Raw genomic sequence first — 20,006 nt, 5'->3', positions numbered from 1 at the left:
AGACGTCCGATTTAAGAAGTACTCGCCGTCCGTCTGAGCGTTTAGTTCCTCTTCCTCCTCAGATGAAGTTGTCGACTTTAAGCTAACCAGCTCTGACAGATTTCCCCACAGAAGACTCGGAGAGCTGTGAGCATTATGGAGGATTATACCGAGTCCAGCCGAGCGCAGCAGGATTCTCTCATTGTGAAAAGATTTCCCTCTTTTTTTCTGACAGTAATCACTCTGCAGAGTCTCTGCGTGAGTTACCGACTGAGCTCCGACAGCTGACAAGCTAACAGACTCTGAGCAGGCAATAAAAAGTGTATTAAAACCTCCTGCTGCCCAGGTATCAGGGCTGTTATGAGTGTCATGTTGATTATATAGTTACATGTGCTGTTTTTACCTCGACATGAAGTCCAGAACTTTTCTTACATGGCACTAAAAAGCTTCCTCCAGATGATTTTTGTCCACATTTTCACCTCGATGTGAAGATCTTGAGGGGGATTTGTGGCAGAAGGGGCGTGTCCAGATTGGTGACAAGAGGTGGCATGCCCCCCCTAGAAATCTGATTGGCCACCCCAGGTGCCACCCCAAAAAAATGTGCCCTGTCAGAATCAGGACTTGTTTTAAAACCAACTATTAGGTCTTTTATTTGGAAATGCTGCTAGTAGTTTTCTGTACATATTAATGTCAAAGGCCGCCCCTGCATAAGTCAGTGCCCCAGTTGAAAAAACTCCGGACATCACCCTGTTGTGCAGTGACTTGTGAAGAAGCCCCACCTGTCCTTACCTGTCCTCAGCTGCACAATGCACATCCAAACGTACCGTCCACAGAGCAGGATCTTAAGTGTGACTAATCTCTAGAAGTCACACTAGCCCCAGTTGTCCCGTACCGTGCTTAAGCAGGATTGCCCCCCCCCAACCCCCCTCTCCATTCCCCCTCCGGCCTGCCCTCACACTGCTCCAGGACTAGCCGGGCCCTAGCACGGTTACCTCTCTCGTACAACGTGGTAATACAACACGTGTGTCTTTACGTGATCATGAAACGTGCAAACTCAGAAAATAAATGAATAACAGAAACTCGCAGTGGAGTCTGTGTCCACACATCTGAGACCAACTCAGAGAACATGACGGCTGCTTTACTGACTTTGTGTCTTATTTAGAGTCATTGTTAGTCAGATACAGACACAACACTCCCGGATTTCACGCTAATGACGGCTGTCCACGCCGTGTACCCGCGTTCTTTTGCATCGTGCATGAACTGTACCGTGCTGAAGCACACATCTTCAAAGCGTGCCAGGGCAGAGGAAGTGTGCTTGAGTACTGAACGCAGCACTCAAACTAGTCAAACGAACTGGACTTTGGGAGTCAAGTACAGATTGTCTAGTGTGATGCGCCCTAAGAGATGGTTGCGGCCGCTTATAGCTCCATAAATTGTGCATCATGACACACAAAAATGTAAACTCCGACTTGACCGTAGTCATGACGACCGGGTGAATCCGACCTGATGAAGAGAATATGTTTACAGACGAGCTAACGCGTCAGAGTATAATTCACATGACGTTTTTACTTCCTTATGCAGCTGTTGTTACGAGGTTGCCACGGCAACGGTTAACAGGTACTGTCTGTCATGGCGGTGGTCACAACAAGACACGTCCTGTTACAACTATAACATAACATAAGGATTTCTCTGGCTTTGATAACTGTTGGAAACTTTTTGAGGTCATTTAAGAACTCAACAACAAAATATATTTAACAGGTTTAGTCCCATTTATAACTTATTGAGATATTTTAGTGTAAACATTCTTTTAACGCCGTTTTCTTGGATGATTTCTGAACCTTTACTCGTGGGCCACTTCCTTCCTGCACCTGTAGCTGCTCCTCGCTCACCATGAGAACCCGCCGATGCTCTAAAGATGACCTTCAGTCGGCTAATGAAGGAAAGCACTTGATTGCCAGCGGTGAAAAAAACACCTTCATGTGCTCTGATTTGAATTCCAAAGCGAGTATCTGAAGGAACTTTGGAGATAAGGATGCTTTCTCAGTCTTTAATGTTAGCAGCAGGACTGCAGCATCATACTAATGATGACTGACGGCCCTCGGAGGATTCATGTGCCGCTCTGGATCTGGATCTGGATCTGCATGTGTTTAATCAGCAGGAGGTGAAAGAGCTCTGTGAGCTTTAAAGGCTTTTAAAAGACCCGACCCCACTGACTGCCATGACGAGGAGCACAGCCTCCAGTCTGCACGTGGGGCGCACGACACAACCACTAGGCCCAACAGCGCCCCCTGTGTTCGACTTTGACAGAGACAATCATGTGTGTCGTTCAGGGGGCGACAGCTCTCTTTAGTGTTTTAGATTTGCACTGCAGTATTTTAAACACTAGCCTTTATCACGAGTGGTGATCTGCATTCTTCTCCGTCCTCGTCCGCTGTGGTCTTTGCGGTGTGTTCAAGTGCAATTTATTGGCCAAGACGGATTTGGTCTCCACTAGTTCTTTGCCATCTGCTCGGTGTGTCAGGGCCTTCACAGATTAACAAATAGAAATACTGTTAATTCTGTAAAATCATATTTGGAACAAGGTTAGGTCTCTTAATAAGTTGATTTATAACCTTTAGAGAAAATAATCCTAAAGACACTGAACACATTTATTGAGACCTGATGATAAAACCAAGAAATCAAATTAAATATCTTCATTGTTGAAGATGTGATGTCCTTCGATCAGACGCCGACGGGATCAAAGATCTCTGATGTTTGCGGCGGCGGTGACGTTTGTGTCTTTTGTGTGTGCTGTTCAATGGGTTTGACCTTAATATATGTTTCCATTGAATTCTTTATTAACTCTTGAGATGCTGGAGCTGCACCATTCTTTAGGTTGACAAAAGGTTCTGCAGACACGAGGAGAAGAAGGAGCGAGATGTCTCATGTTCAGAGAAGAAGACTTTATTAATCCCAGAGGGAAATTCGATAGTTACAGTTTCGCCATTCACTGCAGACAGCAGAGTATTTACAGAGTTTCACAGACACAACGCCGTGCAGTCCCTCGTCTCGGGCTCCGTCGAAAATAGAGCCAGTGTGTATTTGGAGCAGAGTGGCGCTCTGGAGACGGACAGTGGCGTGTGCTGTGGAAACAAAAGCATCGACTCGGGAGCGAGAAGGAAGCCTCCCTCACTAGTTCTTTACTTTGGCAGCAGACACATCCGGTCCGTTTGAAAAAGAGCTTCACCTTCCTCTTATGTTTCTATCACAGTACAGTGAGCGCACACACACACACACACACACACACCTAACCCCTGGCCTAACCCTCCATCTCCGTGACGATCAATCATGAGTCCGTTTACCTCGCTGACGAGCGCAGCGTCCTCTGTGGTGTCTGCGTGTGTGACTCTCTACAAATAGTGCTGATATGTGTTCTTCTGCGTGCCGGCTCACCTGAGGGAATATGAGCGCTAACCTGCACAGCCTCGCAGCTTAACTCCTCTTCCTGTCTGTCGATAACAGTGGCGAGGAGGAGGAGAGCGCCTACACGGGGCGGACAGAGTTTCAGATCAGATCAGTGAGTCTGCAGGCGGAGCTGGAGGACTTGCAGCGGGCTTGCAAACGTTTTGTAGGCGTTATACTTTTACAGTACGTCTTACAAATGATCACACAGAGACGTTCATTTCACACTGTTCATAATTACACAATTGAAAAAGTGATTGGGCCTCATCGACTTCACTGACCATCTGTGCCCATTTTATTGGATCAACCAATCACAGCTTAAAAAAAAAAGTCATAACTAGCAACGAGGGGAACGCCGCCTCTTCCTCACTAAGAATTAAGTTTATTTTCCCTCTTCGTTGTAAATTTGTATTTTCAGGATCTCCAACATACTTATTTGCACAGATTCGATCAGCGACTTTCTCTCCTCCATAAATCTGCAGCTTGAGAATTAACCAGAAGGCAACTGTTGCTCCATCTTATCCACGTATCCATGTTGCTCCCTCGGGTCTCTGGGGGGGGGGGGAGGGGGGAGGTCTCCTTAAGGCAGATTTACAGCTTTGACATATTCTTTACATTTTTATGCCAGGCTTTAGTGCACTCTGAGGGATATTTCCTGCCTGGAAAACCTTTTCTGTGTCCTCCCTGTGATTGATATTTTTCAATAACCTTTATGCAAACATATTATGACGTCCCTGAGTCTCATGATGTCTTCAGCCGGAAAATGACTCACAAGTAGTTCAAGAACGGGTTGGCCTTCAAGCAACAATCTGTAACTTCTCCTCCTTCAAACAGTCGTTTCAAAGTCGATCTAAAAGAACAATTACTTCTAACAGGGAGAATGGCGTCTCTCTCACAGTGTAGGTAAGTCTCAGAGCTCCTCAAAACATGTGTGTGAAGTGTCTTGTTCTAAATCCACTCTGATCCTGTATTTGATCATGTCTATAAACCCCTCTATTTCAGCCCTGCTCAGAACAGGCTGTTTCTGTGTCTGTACCTTTAAATATGTAAATGAGCTGTGTCTGACCACGCCCCCTCTCTGGAAGGGCTCAGGTGTCTCGGGCTTTCTCGCTCCATGTCTTATTGTTTACGGTGAGAAGGCAGATTCAGAGGGCAGAACAAACACCTAGCTGTGGGAGTGTCACCCACCTGGGGGAGGGGCTACTGCCCTTTGTGATGTCATGAAGGGAAAATCTCCAAACGGCCTGTTTGAGCACACATTTTCTGAAAAGTGAAGCAGGCAGAAGACGGAGAGGATGGACTTTTCTCATCATTGGGAGGTTTGTAGACAGACTAGAGACACATATTAGAGTTAGAGAAACATGGGGAAGTGTAGTTTGTATAATACGTGACCTTTAAAAGATTTGTGATCTCATTAGTTAACTAAGAAGACAAATGTAAACAGACTGTAAGAACAGAACGCCTTCGTCCACCTGCTGCTTTGTTGTGTTTTGGAACAGATCAATTTTCATCCTTTTTTAAAACCAGTCACATCCATAACGATGCCTGGCAAGATTATAAAGAAGTGAGGCAGAAACTGATCTGACATCAAACCTCCAAACTGAGCTGGTCAAAATTAGAAACGCTGACTCCTAATGATTCCTGCTGCCGTCGGGACTGTTGGCGAGCTTGCTGCAAAAATAAAACAGAGATTAAAAAAATAATAAAAATCCTCCCTCCAGCTGAGATAACACATGTGCAGAGATACTTTGAAGACAAAGCTTTGACGAGACAAGTTACTCACACTGGAGGAAAGAAGTTAAAAACAATGTGGTTATCGTGAGCTCCAGAGAGACTCAGGATTGAAAATGTGTTTGAAATGACCAAACAGGGAATGCACATGTGATACACAAAGGAAATGTATGTTACAGCGCTTTGAGTCGTTTTTGTGGAGCCATGTGCACGGCGGTTGTTCACAAAATGTTGTCGTCTAAATGCTGAACTTTTTTTAAAAACAAAGACAAAAAAGGATCCTGTTTTCAGAGGATGGTTCTCGTTTAAACGTGGTCCTGGATTCCTGATTTCTCTGGACTTTTTGAACACACAATGATGGATGGATGTACATACTTTGTTTTAATGAAAGTGTTATGAACATCTGTCCTGTGGAGAAATACGACGAGGACAATTAATAGGATAAAAACATAAAAAACAGTCGCTTCAAATCTGCTCTGACGGAAACACAGAGCACCCCACTGTGTGTGTGTGTGTGTGTCTCAGTCTACATCAATCACTCCTTCATATTCTCACAGAGTCCTGCTGTGGGGAACCTGACAGAGAGAATTTAGACGCGTTAGTTATTTAGCGGCAGCAGGGTCAGCACAAACACGCGACAAAGACAGATTAGAAGAACCGACCCTGGCACATTTTGTCATCCAGAGACACACGGAGCGCAGGAGAACATAAACCGAACAGGAAGATGCAGAAAAAAAACACACGAGTCTGCAGACATGGACGGCTTGTATCTGTAAAACAAGAGGCCTCTGCAGCGGCCTGGTGACTGAAGGTGACGTCTGTATTTGTTGTTTCATGGTTATCGACCGTCAGGAAACAAAGTCGATGTAAACTCATTATTGTTCAGATTTAAAGCCAAGTTTGTTCTGGGAAAGATTTCTGCTCAGACCCCAGGACACAAAAAAAACCAAAGTGAATGTGAGTCTTTTAGAGCTCGTTATGAAGCCCGGTGTGTGACTGCAGCAGGTCGTACTAACTACTGTTTCGTTCTGGTGGTCAAAGCAGGAACATTTTTTATTTATTTATTTTATTTAACTAGGAAAAGTCTCATTGAGACTAAGAATCTCTTTTACAAGAGCGTCCTGGCCAAGTCAGGCAGCAGCACAATATCAGACATAAAACGTTTAACAACAAACATAAATAAAGGAATCACAAAATATATGAACCGTTCATCAAAATGAGTGTTAAAACATCAGCAACAAGGGGATCAAAAAGGTCATTACGAGTTAGTTAAAACATCTACAGTCAGATATGTTCGCCTCCAGATCATTAAGAAAACCTTTAAAGACATCCAAGGAAACCAGCTCCCGAAGATTTAGAGTATCTTGCAACCGATTCCAAGGAGAGGGAGCAGCATACTTGAACGCCCCTTTTTCCTAACTCAGGACGGGCTTTTAGGGAAAGTTAAAAGGAATCAATCCTGGGAGGGAAGATGGTAACTTCCAGTGCTTGAACTTCCTGTGTTTGATAACAAAAAAGACAAGCTTTAGGCGCATTTATTGACATCAGTGATGCATTTGTTACCTGTGTGGAATAAGAGAGCAGGAAGGAAAAGTTTCCCCGTTAGTTCTAAAAACAAAAAGGCACAAGAACAACAAGTAACTTTAAATTAATGAAGGTTTTCCAGCTGTTACAGTTGAATTTGATCCTTCTGATTAGAGGGTGGCATGCAAAGAAACACAAAAATACTCCATGTTCCTGTGACGTCTCAGACATCGTCAGGGTGGGAAGCTCAAATGATGTCATCACGTCGTACTGAGAGATTAAAGGTCGTCAGTAACGTTGAGATCGCCTCCAGAATGAGGAGAACTAGACAACGGTTTCTGAATATCCAGGCACGCACGGGCTGTGAGTCTGAAAGCTCTTCTGTCTTGTATTTGTGAGAGATCAGACCCACTCTGACAAATCTGGACGTTTACCGACTTCAGTTAACTGACAGCCGTTCTTTAAACACAAGGCGCCGCCACGACGTGCAAAACTTCATCAAAGTGATGAAATCTGAGGACAAGACAGTCGCTCAACTATTCAAAGTTTCTCTGTTAGGTTACTGTATTTAAAATGTGCACACACACACACACCCCGGACTTGAAAGGCGTTTATGTCTAAAAGCGCCGTCACAGAGAATGAGGTGACGAGCTTTTTAAAGGTCTGCGAGAACAAACAAGTGATGCAAACTCTCGACATCCCGACAGGAACTTTTCTCCCCAGAGCGCCGCCATGTCAGCTGAGTGATTCATGAGTGAAGCCTGTCAGGATCTCTGAGGCCCCGGCACGACGCACACAACTCACTAAGTGTAATTTATCAGTCCCCCCTCCACCCTCCACCCACCTTTACATTGATTGGAAGGATAAGTATAATGCTGATGAAGCACGACGCTCCAAAGGTTCAATCAGGAATGTATTGGACTCCATAGATTTTTGTGTACACTCGTATGGTTTGTTCTCAATCTGTTTGACTTTGAGTGGAAATACTTCTTGTGAAACTTTCAACAACAGTAAAGGACTCACTGTCCACTTTGGGCCAACAACAAAACGACACAGAGGGCCTGATGCATTTAAAATAAACTGTGACTGCTGAAAGCTAAAAAAAAAATATAAAGCTCATAATGTGCTCTTGTTTAGAGTGTGAATGTGGAGAGAAGCTGTCTGCATCGTTCCTCTGTACAGAGCTGCACTCTCACACTGACGGAGCTCAGTTTTTTGTTTTTTTTAAAGATTTATTTTTGGGCGTTTTGTGCCTTTAATGGAGAGATAGGACAGTGGATAGAGCTGGAAATCAGAGAGAGAGAGAGAGAGTGAAGAATGACCTGAAGGAAAGGAGCCACAGGTCGGATTCAAACCTGGGCCGCCCGCTTGGAGGACTACAGCCTCCATACATGGGGCGTGCGCTCTAACCACTGCACCACCAGCGCCCCATGGAGCTCAGTTCTGATGAGAAACTTTTGACACTTTATCAAGAGGCCACACTCTAAACATGGGAGGTGAGCTTTAAAACAAAGCTTCCTCCCTGAACAGAGCGAGAAAGGACAACTCAAAAAGAACAAACTCATCTCCTCGTCATGGTAACGGCTCGAGCATCTCCACACATGTGGATGAAGTGTTTAACCCCTGGTTATATTAATAATACTGCTGGAGGCCAGTGAAGAAAGATGAACAGCGGAGTGATATGTGCGGTTTTGGGTAGGTTGAAGACGAGTCATGTCAGAGGTTTGAAGGAAGACCTGCCTGTAATGAGTTGCCATACTCAATATGGGATGTTATAAGAGCCTGTACCATGAGCTGTGTAGGTCTTACAGGTAGGGTCTGATCATCCTGATGTTGTACAGGACAAATCGAGGCCATGACAACCTTAAATGTGAAAGTGAAGCAGCCGTCATGGCCGACATACGACGAGCAGCAGATTCAGAGCAGAGAGTCTGATTAACACCAGCAAAGTGAGTGTTCTTTATTTTTACTCCGTTCTTGTTTGATTTGAAGTCAGAATGGTTTCCTGTTTCTCAGAATATGAGTTGAGCTTCTGTCCGCTTTGCACACAAACAAGCCGACAGAAACGTTCTTTCAGAGACATTTTTAAACTTTTCGGCTGTGACGACATTTCAGAGCTGCGGCTGCAACTCTTCAACTGCAGGAAACCCGTTACAGCATCACTAATCCTTCTACACAAGTACAGTATCTGTTCTTCTACTCGGGTGAAGACTGTGTGAACTTTTACAACCTCTGACATTGTTGAGTCTCCTCGACGTATGTTCAGTCCTGCGAGAGGCTCCATAATAGAGAGCAGAAAGTGGGGCAGCCATGTTTTGAATGCCCTCAGTGTGTATGTGAGAGACTCGGGCCACATCAAGTATTAATGCTTTGCAGACCCCAACCTCATTCAGGCATATGTTCAAAGAGAAGTAACCAGCAGTTATTATACAGCTGGTCCTCATTATGCTGCATTGTACATTGATCCCTCTTTCATTTGCTGGATGTGTACTCATTTGTGTTAAAACACTTGAGGATAGCTGGACTTATTGGAGATTTTTAGTGATGCTTCATACTGTGCACGCTCAATATGTCCTCTGGGAAAGCAGGTCAATTACCGAGAGGATTATTTTTCTAATCACAGCGGATAGATTGGTGGTATAAACCGGAATAAGCAGAGCTGTCTGCTGGCTGGTGTTTGTTTTTATTTTTTTAGGTTAAGTATGCTTATTTCCTCGCTCTGTGCAGAAACTCACTGGCTGAGACCAATGTAGAGAATTCTTCAATATGTGCTTCTTATGAAAACTTATCATAGTTTACTTAAAATTGCACTTTGGGTAATTTTTTTTTAACAATAACACTGATTACATCTACAAGAAAAGAACCACAGAGCTGAAAACTGAAGCTAACACCACTGCAGTACCCAAAGTATCCACTAGAGTCTGTCTCCTGCAGTGAGTCAGTCCCCATAGAGCCCCATGTTAAAATGTCCAACTTGACAGCTGCAGTTCCTCCAGTGTCCACTAGAGTCTGTCTCCTGCAGTGAGTCAGTCCCCATAGAGCCCCATGTTAAAATGTCCAACTTTACAGCTGCAGTTCCTCCATTGTCCACTAGAGTCTGTCTCCTGCAGTGAGTCAGTCTCCATAGAGCCCCATGTTAAAATAAACATGTTTACAGCTGCAGTTCCTCCAGTGTCCACTAGAGTCTGTCTCCTGCAGTGAGTCAGTCCCCATAGAGCCCCATGTTAAAATGTCCAACTTTACAGCTGCAGTTCCTCCAGTGTCCACTAGAGTCTGTCTCCTGCAGTGAGTCAGTCCCCATAGAGCCCCATGTTAAAATGTCCAACTTGACAGCTGCAGTTCCTCCAGTGTCCACTAGAGTCTGTCTCTTGCAGTGAGTCAGTCCCCATAGAGTCCCATGTTAAAATGTCCAACTTTACAGCTGCAGTTCCTCCAGTGTCCACTAGAGTCTGTCTCCTGCAGTGAGTCAGTCCCCATAGAGTCCCATGTTAAAATGTCCCAACAGGACAGCTGCAGTTCCTCCAGTGTCCACTAAGCCACATTTTGCTGCTCCCAAGGGGCATGCCAAACGCCAGATTTTGAGCTCCCATCACTCCCAATTGGTGACTTCACTAAGACTACGTCCGTGTTTAATACTGTCTATGATTGTGCATGGTCTGGCATAATCTGCACAGGCTGATATTGGAAAGGTTGTTTGAAAAATGCTAATGAATGTGACTCTGGATGAGGCATGAGAGAGTTTTTAATGACAGTAAATGTTTCGTTCTGTACCACAAAGCTTCTTAGACAGAGGTGACCTGAAGGGATGGGGTGAGGGGAGAAGGAGGAAGTAGACGATGCAGCCGTGGACATCACTGTTAATCTCCCCACAGGAACCCTCGGTGACACACAGCTCTGTTCATTCGTTGTCCAAACACCGCTGGGCCTTTGGTGAACACGACTGGGCCTTTGTTCCCCATTACTCAACAAACAGGGACCTGCTGCAGGTTAATGAGCTTTATAGGCAGAAATCAAGGTAATAAAGGAGTCATAAATACCCTCACTCACTGAGAGATTAAACAGCTGCCTGAAGTTTTTACTTTAAAGGGGAATCTTTAAATGTGCTCTCCTTGTGATGTCACAGTGGGATTCTAGTAAATCCCCTCCCCTCCCCTGGTATCTCCACCCATGGACTCCACCCCCAGCCTAGTACAAAACTTTTGCACAGGTCGGCCATAATTATTCTCGCTATCGAAGGAGTGATGTCTACGGGGAAAACTCAGAGGGGGCTCATTGCATTTAAAGAGACACACACACCCAAACAGAGCGTTCTGAGAGAGCTGGTTTATACAGGGTCACAAACCTCCTCTGGTGCTTGATTCATGTTATATTTAAACCAAAGTACAGCACAGATGTTTCATTTAGACCACAGGGGGACTGTCACAGCTACAGCCCTGTTACTATGTCATGTTAAGGTCTTATGTACACTAACACAAGCTTCTGAAGGGATTCAAAATTAGTTCAATCCAAAATTTAAAATATTTTCATTTCATTTAGCAGACTCCGATTGTGTTTACTTCAGATACAGATCAGTTAATTTTTTCCCAGTTCTGAGCAGGTAATGGGCGTTTAGAGATCACTGGGCAACGATGAATATTCCAGAAATATCTGCACATGCTTTCTTATTTTACAGATTTAAAGAGAACGATATCTGCAGGAGAGTGTTTTTACTACAGATAACAGCATTCAGCTAATCAATGAAGACATCCTTTGACTACTAATCATCCTCAGAGGTGTCAAAAGTATTCACATTCATTACTCAGGTAGAAGTAGAGATACCAGGGTTTAAAAAGACTTCTGTAGAAGTTGAAGTATCAACTCAAGCTTTTTAGTCAAGTAAAAGTGTAAAAGTAAAACTAATGTAAGGCAAAAAAATGCCGTTAAGGACAAAAGCTTAGGCTGCGCCACAGGGGTCTATAGTGCACTACCCCACCTCCCCAAAAAAACATTTTTCTAAAGACCATAATGACTATAATGTTATATTATATATATATATATATATATATATATATGTTATATTAAAATGTTAATGTTGAAACATTTGGGATGCACCTGTTTCAGCCGCATTTAAGCCCATTGAAAATGAACGCATTTTAGTACAATGCAAATACATTAAAGAACCATTTATGTGTACTACTGAGCATTAACATGTGTTTCATGGAGCGGAAGATATGATCACTAGTTGCCTATAAGTATTGTAATGGTGCAAAAAGTCAAACTTCAGAGGCATGTTATCAATAGCCTTTATTGGAATGTAAATGTTCATCCAAGCTTAGCTGCAGGAATCTGTGAGGGCAACAGATGTAAGATAACAAAACTGGACAAGAAAATTGGTGTACCCCAGGGCTGGATAGGTTTTTGTTTTTTTTGTGTTTTTTTGAACGATGACAAGCCGAAATGAAAGGCTATTTTTAAAATGTAAGGAGTAGAAGTAAAAAGTCGGCTGAAAAATAATTACTCCAGTTAAGTATAGATACCCAAAATTTCTACTTAAGTAAGGTAACAAAGTATTTGTACTTCGTTACTTGACACCTCTGATCATCCTGAATTGTATCCTTGAGTTGCATTTCAGCGGCACACATGAATCCTCACACAGAACACTCCCGGCTGTAAGGACAGTACAAGAAAAGGAGGTTATATTTAGAGCAACGAGGTGAACTCGTTTTTTGTTGGGCAGTGATTTTTAGTTTAATGGAACCTTCTGAGATTAGTCGGAAAAAATGGAGGGCATGCAGGGTGATGATCAGAACACTTCATCCAAACCTGCAGCTCGTCTTCCTGTGAGAATCGGCGAAAAACACAAAACGTAGAGAGGATCAAACCAATTTAGCCTCAAGTGCTCTGATGTTTCAGGATGTGCTCCACATTAAGAGGGATTCATTTTGTGTTTATGTGGTTGAAAACAGTTTAAAAAAAAAACAGTAATGTGAAAAGTGACATTGTTGGTGCTCTTGCTCGATCTTCTTCAGAGTCTCTAAAATAAACTTTTCTACCACTACCTTGGAAGCTGACTCGAGCCCCAGATGTTGTGACTAAAGTCCTAAATTAATAAAACATTGAGGGCCTGCTGTCACATTTTAAAGGAGCAGTATGTGACTCACCTAGTGTTTAAAATGGGTACTGCAGTCTAAATTCTAAACATTGTAGAGAGCTGTCTCCCCCCCTCCTCTCTAGAGTCGATGCTCACTCAGGTCACCATGTGGTGGACTCTGAAGCTTCAGTGTTTATCCAGCTCTGCTTCGGTCTGTAAACCTTTCTGTGTTCTAACCTCTCTCCATTTTTCAAAAGCATCTCCAATATTGATCCTAGTTTGAGCACGTTTCTGCTCGTGGAGCTTATTAGAAACATGCAGAGGCTTTTTAGGTCGGGTACAATCACTTCTATCTGAACCAGTTCTCTTGTCCGCTTCCATCGCTGCAACACCTGTTGGTTTGACCTGATAACTGCTCTCATACCTGGCAAACCGAGAGGCTTCTCTCCTGATATCCCTCTACTCAAACATCCTGTAGTAAACAAAACTATAATATGAAAGCCGATCCCGATGAACGGACGAATTAACCCTCAAATAAAACGATGCTCTGATAATCTAACAACGCAATCCCACATAAAGTTTGAATAGTCGGATGCAATAAAAACACACGAGACATCTTTAAACTGTCTTTTGATTCTTATGGACTCATTATCTGTGCAGTTATCTCCATATTATTGATGATGATGATGGTTGTGACGAAGGTTTTTGTTTGATAACAACGACTTATAAGATGGTTTCTATACTGATTAGAGCTCTCAAGAACTGCCCTCAATGTTGTGCTTTGCCTCTGGTCACTTCCTGTCAGCACCTGTGTGTCCAATCAGACTCAAAGCTGATCGTTTGTTCTTACTGACATTGTTCCCTTTTTTCTAGATCCTTGCTTGTGTTGTTCTCTCTGATGTACGTCGCTTTGGATAAAAGCGTCTGCTAAGTTAATTGTAGTAGAATTGTTATGTGATTATGTGATTTTTAAAAAGTGCTGAGTCATGGTTTGCATATTTATAAGTTCTTATAAATGATGAAAAGTCCACCTTGAGGTTGCTAAAGGGCCGCAGACTGAGTTGGTCTGCTGTAAACCTTTTTTCGGCACCCCCCCTGTGTGGACCATTACTCAGTCTCAGAAAGCTGCACTTGCAGAATTTTCTTAAACGTCCTGAGACAAGTTATCCAGCTAATAAAGCAGCGGGGGGTCTCCACTGTGAGATTAGATTGTGCTGTATTTTAAGAGATTGTGCAGTTTTGTAGTAAAACATGTTTACATGGATGATGGATGCTTTTCACTCGCCCACTGCCCCCCCCCTCTCTATCTCTCACTTTCTCTCCTGCAGGCAGAAATGCTTTCTCAGCTCTCTCCTGCATGCTTACTTCCTCCTAAAAAAGAGAGATTACTTTGTTGTCCCTAATGCCAAGAGGGAGCTGATAAACAGGAAGAGCTTGAGCTTTCCTGAGGCTAATTATGCTTTAAGTTCTCGTTAGAGGCCCTCAGGAGCCAAAGACATTACAGACTATGAAGGGTTACAGGGGTTAGTGTTCGGCCTCAAGGAAGTCTTCATGTTGCATCTTGAAATTCAGATTTTTTTCCCCTCCAAATCTCATGTGATGAATGCTCAAGAAAGCAACCCCTCAGTAAAAGACAGTTGTTTCCTTTCTACAGAAAAGTTTCATTGTTTGACGTTGTTCATGTTGGGACTGGGATTGCACCACCACTGTCTATAAGAACTGGTTTATGCCAAACAGTGTTTCCTGAACTAGCAGTACCTTAAAGTCCTGAGAGAGACATTCTGGTCAGAGCTATGTTGTTTGGTTTTATGGTTATGCTAAGCTATTGAAGGCCAACTGAACCATAATGTCGAGTTCAGCATTCACATTAAATGTCACATATCCTCCTCCTCTTCAATCAGGAGGATCAGGAGGTAAATACGTCTCAGAGCTCCTCAAAACATGTGTGTGAAGTTTCTTGTTCTAAATCCACTCTGATCCTGTATTTGATCATGTCTATAAACCCCTCTATTTCAGCCCTGCTCAGAACAGGCTGTTTCTGTGTCTGTACCTTTAAATATGTAAATGAGCTGTGTCTGACCACACCCCCTCTCTGGAAGGGCTTGGGTGTCTCGGTCTTTCTTGCTCCATGTCCTATTGTTTACGGTGAGAAGGCAGACTCAGAGGGCAGAACAAACACCTAGCTGTGGGAGTGTCACCCACCTGGGGGAGGGCTACTGCCCTTTGTGATGTCATGAAGGGAAAATCTCCACACGGCCTGTTTGAGCACACATTTTCTGCTACTAATTAATAATTAATTAGCGGTGTGCATAAATTGTAGACCTTTGATGACTTTGAGTTTGCTCCTCTCCAGCTTACATGTATGTTCCAAAAAAATCAAAATGTAGACGGCCAAAAATGTTGTTCTTGAATTACCAAAATGCGGTTAGCTAACAAAAAACAACAACAATCAATCGTTGCCATGGAAACACCAGATGTAAGGTAAAGGAGGTGTGAGCTGCTCCTGAAAGCTGTCGTTCTGTGCCTGTTTGTGCTGCTGTGATAAAAACATCTTGTACATTACACGTGGATACGTTAGCTCGTTGGTAAATATATTCTCTTCCTCAGGTCGTCATGACTACGAACTACGAACTCGGAAGTTGTGTCCATCGGGAGTGGGGCTGGAGTAGCAGAGAGAATCACTCCCATGATTCCCCGCCATGCCTTGATATCATTTTGTGTTATTGATTTGATTGAGAGCCCCCTGGTGGTGGAATTTACATACGTTGCCTTTAATTCAGCTTGAGCCATCCCTAGTTATACATTTGAATTCTACACCTTGGATAATTGATTATTCTTTCTTTTTTGTAACATATATTATTGATGACATGAAATATTCTTTAGCAACTTCTGTTAGCAATCAAATGCCACCTTAGCTCCGTTAGCTCGTCTAATCAGAATGCCTGCGTCGACTAGAAGATGACTTTAAATAAATACCCAAAATGTTTAAAGACAAACTCAACTTCACCACTTGTTTGTAAGGTAGTCAGTATTTTCAGTAACGGGCGGCTGTTCTAACGATGGTGAAGTTATTGAACGGTAACCTCAGTGACCCGCTCTTCATCAGCACGCCGCGCATTTAAAAGCTAGACTCCATTGGCAGACCACCAATCTGTGAAATCACCCTAATCCGTCTGTTCACCCTTCATCTCCTCCTGATCAATGGTCACCTACGGGGGCAGGGGAGGTATTGGCGGTCATGGAGCCGGATCAATAAATGGATCCCTGTTAGTCCCTCTATCTTTAAGATGCTATTTTGTTGATTAAGCAGTTCTGGTTTTCTTTCTGCGGATGGTTTTCAAACATTAACTCTCATGAAACTGTTCTTTAAAGGAATCTCAACAATAACACAACGTACACATCGCTGTGTCTGTAAGACACTTTAAGGATAAGTCTGGTCTTCTTCTGCATTCTGTTATTGTCAAGAAATCCGATGAGAAGGCCGTCAGGGTGTTTCAATAATCTTTAATACCGCCCTCCTTCACCGCGCCTCGCCTCTGCAGATTGTGTTTCCAGGGTCAGAGTGGAGCTGCAGGTTTCATAATGAAACTCGTTTCCCCTTAAGACTCTTCTGGACTTCTGTTTTAATTTAAGAAATGTTGTTAATTCAACAGTGTTTCAAGCTTGATCAGTGAATAACAATTATTAAGCAGAGTTTTCAGAGTAAATCACCAAAAAATATATATATCAATAGACACTAAAGTCCTGTGTCCAAAGTGCTGACTGTGCACCTGTGAACCCCTGCACGAAGTGTTTTTGCGCTGAGAATAAAAGCGCTGCACATCCATCCTGTCTCTATGGAAACAGTCTGTTGACAGCAGCTGCTGTATGACCGGCACTGCTACGTTACGTTTTACTGCATATTTTTTATTTGAGATCGTTTATTTCCCGATTGGACACGGAGCAAAGAGGATGTTGAGACAATCCATCTTTTGCCTGCTAGCCACTAGCTAGCTAACCCCTCATAATTCCCATTAATGAGATTGTTTTTCTTGTTGCTAGCTGCCCAGAGTTGTTTATTTATTAGATGAAACAGGCTCAGAGTTTGTGGTGCTTTTTGTAGCAGATGGACATTTTTAACATGGGGCTCTATGGGGATTTACTCACTGTTGTTACCAGCCCCTAGTGGACACTTGAGGAACTGCAGTTTTTCAATGTCTGATTCTTTCTAAGCCTGGGAGGTTGCAGCCAGCTTGACGTCTCACCTTAGAAACATATTTTATTTGCTGGGAAGTGGAGGGCTCGGGGGGGGGGGGGGGGGTCAGACTTTGACCCCGGGGAACTAAAGACCCTGTTAGCCCCCTCACTCCTGCCATCTTTGTCTGGTTGTGAGTTTGGTTCAAGCTAGTTTCAGTTTTTAATGTTGGAATAAAATACAATACTCTGACAGTGCTTGTAATTATTTAAATTTGTTTGAGGACTGCTGGGTTCTGCTCCCAAAACATCTGAGGTGGTGTGATGAGTCTTTGATAGAAGCATGTCATTAATTTATTTACTCTGCTGTTGATGTTGCTGCTGGAACACATAAAGCTTCTCTCTCATGAAGCTGAAGCAAGTCGACCCACTTACGCCCGATCTTATAAACAATGAACGCCGTGTAATGCATATTTGGTTCTATTTGACAGCCGAAGCCCTTTAAAGAGTCCAGGGTACGGTTAAGTTTGTTCATCTTTGTCGTCATCTCTGAGTTTAGATTGCCAAAGAGCCCCGTGAGACCAGCGAGGAGATCGACTGGTCGCTCTCTGCCGTCAGCAGACTGTAGCTCTCCATCACAGAGCAGCTGAGTGTTGGTCACAGGGGAGCAGGCGGGTCAATGAGGCTTAGAGTCACATATTAAAGGTCTGGATGTGTGCGGATATTTAGAGTGTGGGCTCATTTTAGTCCAAACGCTGAATGCGAATCCTTGTTGTGGTCGTGCAGTGGACGTTGTTAATTAAACCGCGTGTGGGATGATGACCTTTGCAAAGCGTGCCTTACGAGAAGAAGCCCATGGGAGGGATTTATCTGCTGTGCTGTGAAATGATGAATTTTTTACAGGGGGTTGGTGAGACTGGATTGACCTCATGAAACTCAAACTTCTGTAACGTCTGTTAACTTTTCTAACATTTAGCTCCCACTGTGGACGTAACGCCATCCTGCTGCCATGAGTGTTAAAGCTAATATTCATCCGCTGTTGAAAATAGTCCCCATCAAATACATTTCTTCTTCTATTATGCATTTGCAGGTTGGTGATGGTTTTGATATTGATCAGGGTTCAATTCTCGGCATCACGATTTGATTCAAAATGTATTTTTGTTTCAAACCAATTTACTCTCTGCGCACTTTGTCCTGTCTCTATGGCAACAGTCTGTTGACAACGGCCGCTGCTCATAACAAGAATAACTGGCCAAAAATCAGTTCAAACATCTTCACGTTTGATTTTGTGCATCCTCCTGTATGATCCACACGGAGACGGTAATCTGAACTCATCTTGTCTTTTTCTGTCTCTCTGTTCGTTTACAGATTAAATACAATAATTAAATACTTTATTTACAGTCTGAGACCCCGATCTGACTGCTTCCTGTCTGTTCAAATTAATGTGGTTATTTAAGAGTATTACTCTCTCTTCTGTCTCCGAGCTTACAGTAAAACACATCTCCTGTTCTTTAATCATAGCTTAAGGCGTGCGTTTGTGTGTGTGTGTGTGTGTGTGTGTGTGTGTGTGTGTGTGTGTGTGTGTGTGTGTGTGTGTGTGTGTGTGTAAGCTCTGCTCCCATCAGCCTTCATGTCCAGACATTCATCAGGGTGGCCAAATATTGTTTGACTAACAATAACATTGTTTTTATTGATTTCCTGTCTCTGTGAGGTCCGGCTTACACCCATACACACACACACACACACACACACACACACACACACACACACACACACACACACACACACACACACACACACACACACACACACTAGAGAGCTCAGGGCTGTGCAGATCTTTGGTCCTGATGCGGCTGTTTCTCCTGATAAAATATGGCCGAGCTCAGGTAAATCCACTGCTGACTGAATGATTCATCCTGAGAATATCAGGTTTAACTTCTACCTGGACACAAAGTGAGTCCTCTGCAGTTTCAGTGTCCTCAGGTGGATCTGACTAAAGGTGATGACAAAGACACTGTGAGGAACACTTTTAGAAAAAGATCTACAGAATGTAGGTTAAAAGAAATCTTATTACTAAAGAGCAATGACAACATTTATATCTTTCTTTAAAATATTTTTCAAAATCCCTCATTTCAGCCTCTGCCTTTAACAGTTAGTTTCAGCTACTGTCTCTTTAAGGCCCCGCCTTACAGGGATGGGATTACTCCAACATACATGAAAAAAAAAAAAAAAAAAAACGAATTTCCCCTCGCGGGATCAATAAAGTATAAATTCTAAAAATTCTAAAAAATTCATACGTTTACCCCATGATCCAAAACTTTGCCCAAGTTATACAAATATAATATTATTATAATAAGCTATTTTTAAATGTTTGGTCTCTCTTTCTCTTTATTGCCGTCTTGTAAAGTTGTTATGTGCTGGTCATATCTTTGATGCATGACACAATAATTAAAAAACAATCACTCAATCGTTTCCAGTTTGTCTGATTTTGACCATTAATAAGATTTTTTGGAAAACACTGTTAAAGCTGAATGAATAATGTTCCATGTTCCACATAAATATATCATAAAGTCTGTCCTGTGTAAATGTGTCTCTGAGTCATGACTGTCTACAATGAGGGAGAAGCTCGAGTCCCGCTGGCTGTGTTGTTGTCAGAGCCGTGTTTACATGGACGGGACGGCCGGCTCCTCCCCTTGTGTATAAAAGCTGTTTTAGTCAAGAACTAGAGAGAAGAAGAAGAACATACTCACTGATTATTTGGATGTTAGTAAGAGTTTTTAGATCACGCTCATTCTGTGTCAGTTTGCATGCAACGTGAAGCTACGAGCTAACTAAAGAGCGCTAACATTAGCATGCTAACGCAACGATGCAGGACACAGGAGATTATAGCTCGAGCAGAGGATATTTGTCCTCCGCCTTTGTGTAAACTTGAGGGGAGGGGGGTTGGAGGTGTGTCTCTGGAGGAGGGCGGAGGCTTCAGTATGGAGGAGGCGTGGCCAAACAGAAGTTTGTTTTGGTTTCATGCTGGAGCTCAAAGGCGACCTCTACTGGATCAGAAAGTCGCATGTTCTTTAAAACTGTTGATCAT

General features: G+C 43.1%; 1 protein-coding gene across 2 annotated transcripts in view; it reads left to right on the top strand.

Moving 5' to 3' along the window:
* The window catches only part of LOC132976108 (multiple epidermal growth factor-like domains protein 11), a 117,606-nt gene that overhangs the window by 10,775 nt on the left and 86,825 nt on the right, over positions 1 to 20,006 (top strand). The window lies entirely within an intron of this gene.

This window comes from Labrus mixtus, chromosome 1 (genome assembly GCF_963584025.1).
Source record: "Labrus mixtus chromosome 1, fLabMix1.1, whole genome shotgun sequence".
Classification (NCBI taxonomy): Eukaryota; Metazoa; Chordata; class Actinopteri; order Labriformes; family Labridae; genus Labrus; species Labrus mixtus.
The sequence above is the reverse complement of the archived record's forward strand: the minus strand, read 5'-3'. Positions and strand labels throughout refer to the sequence as shown.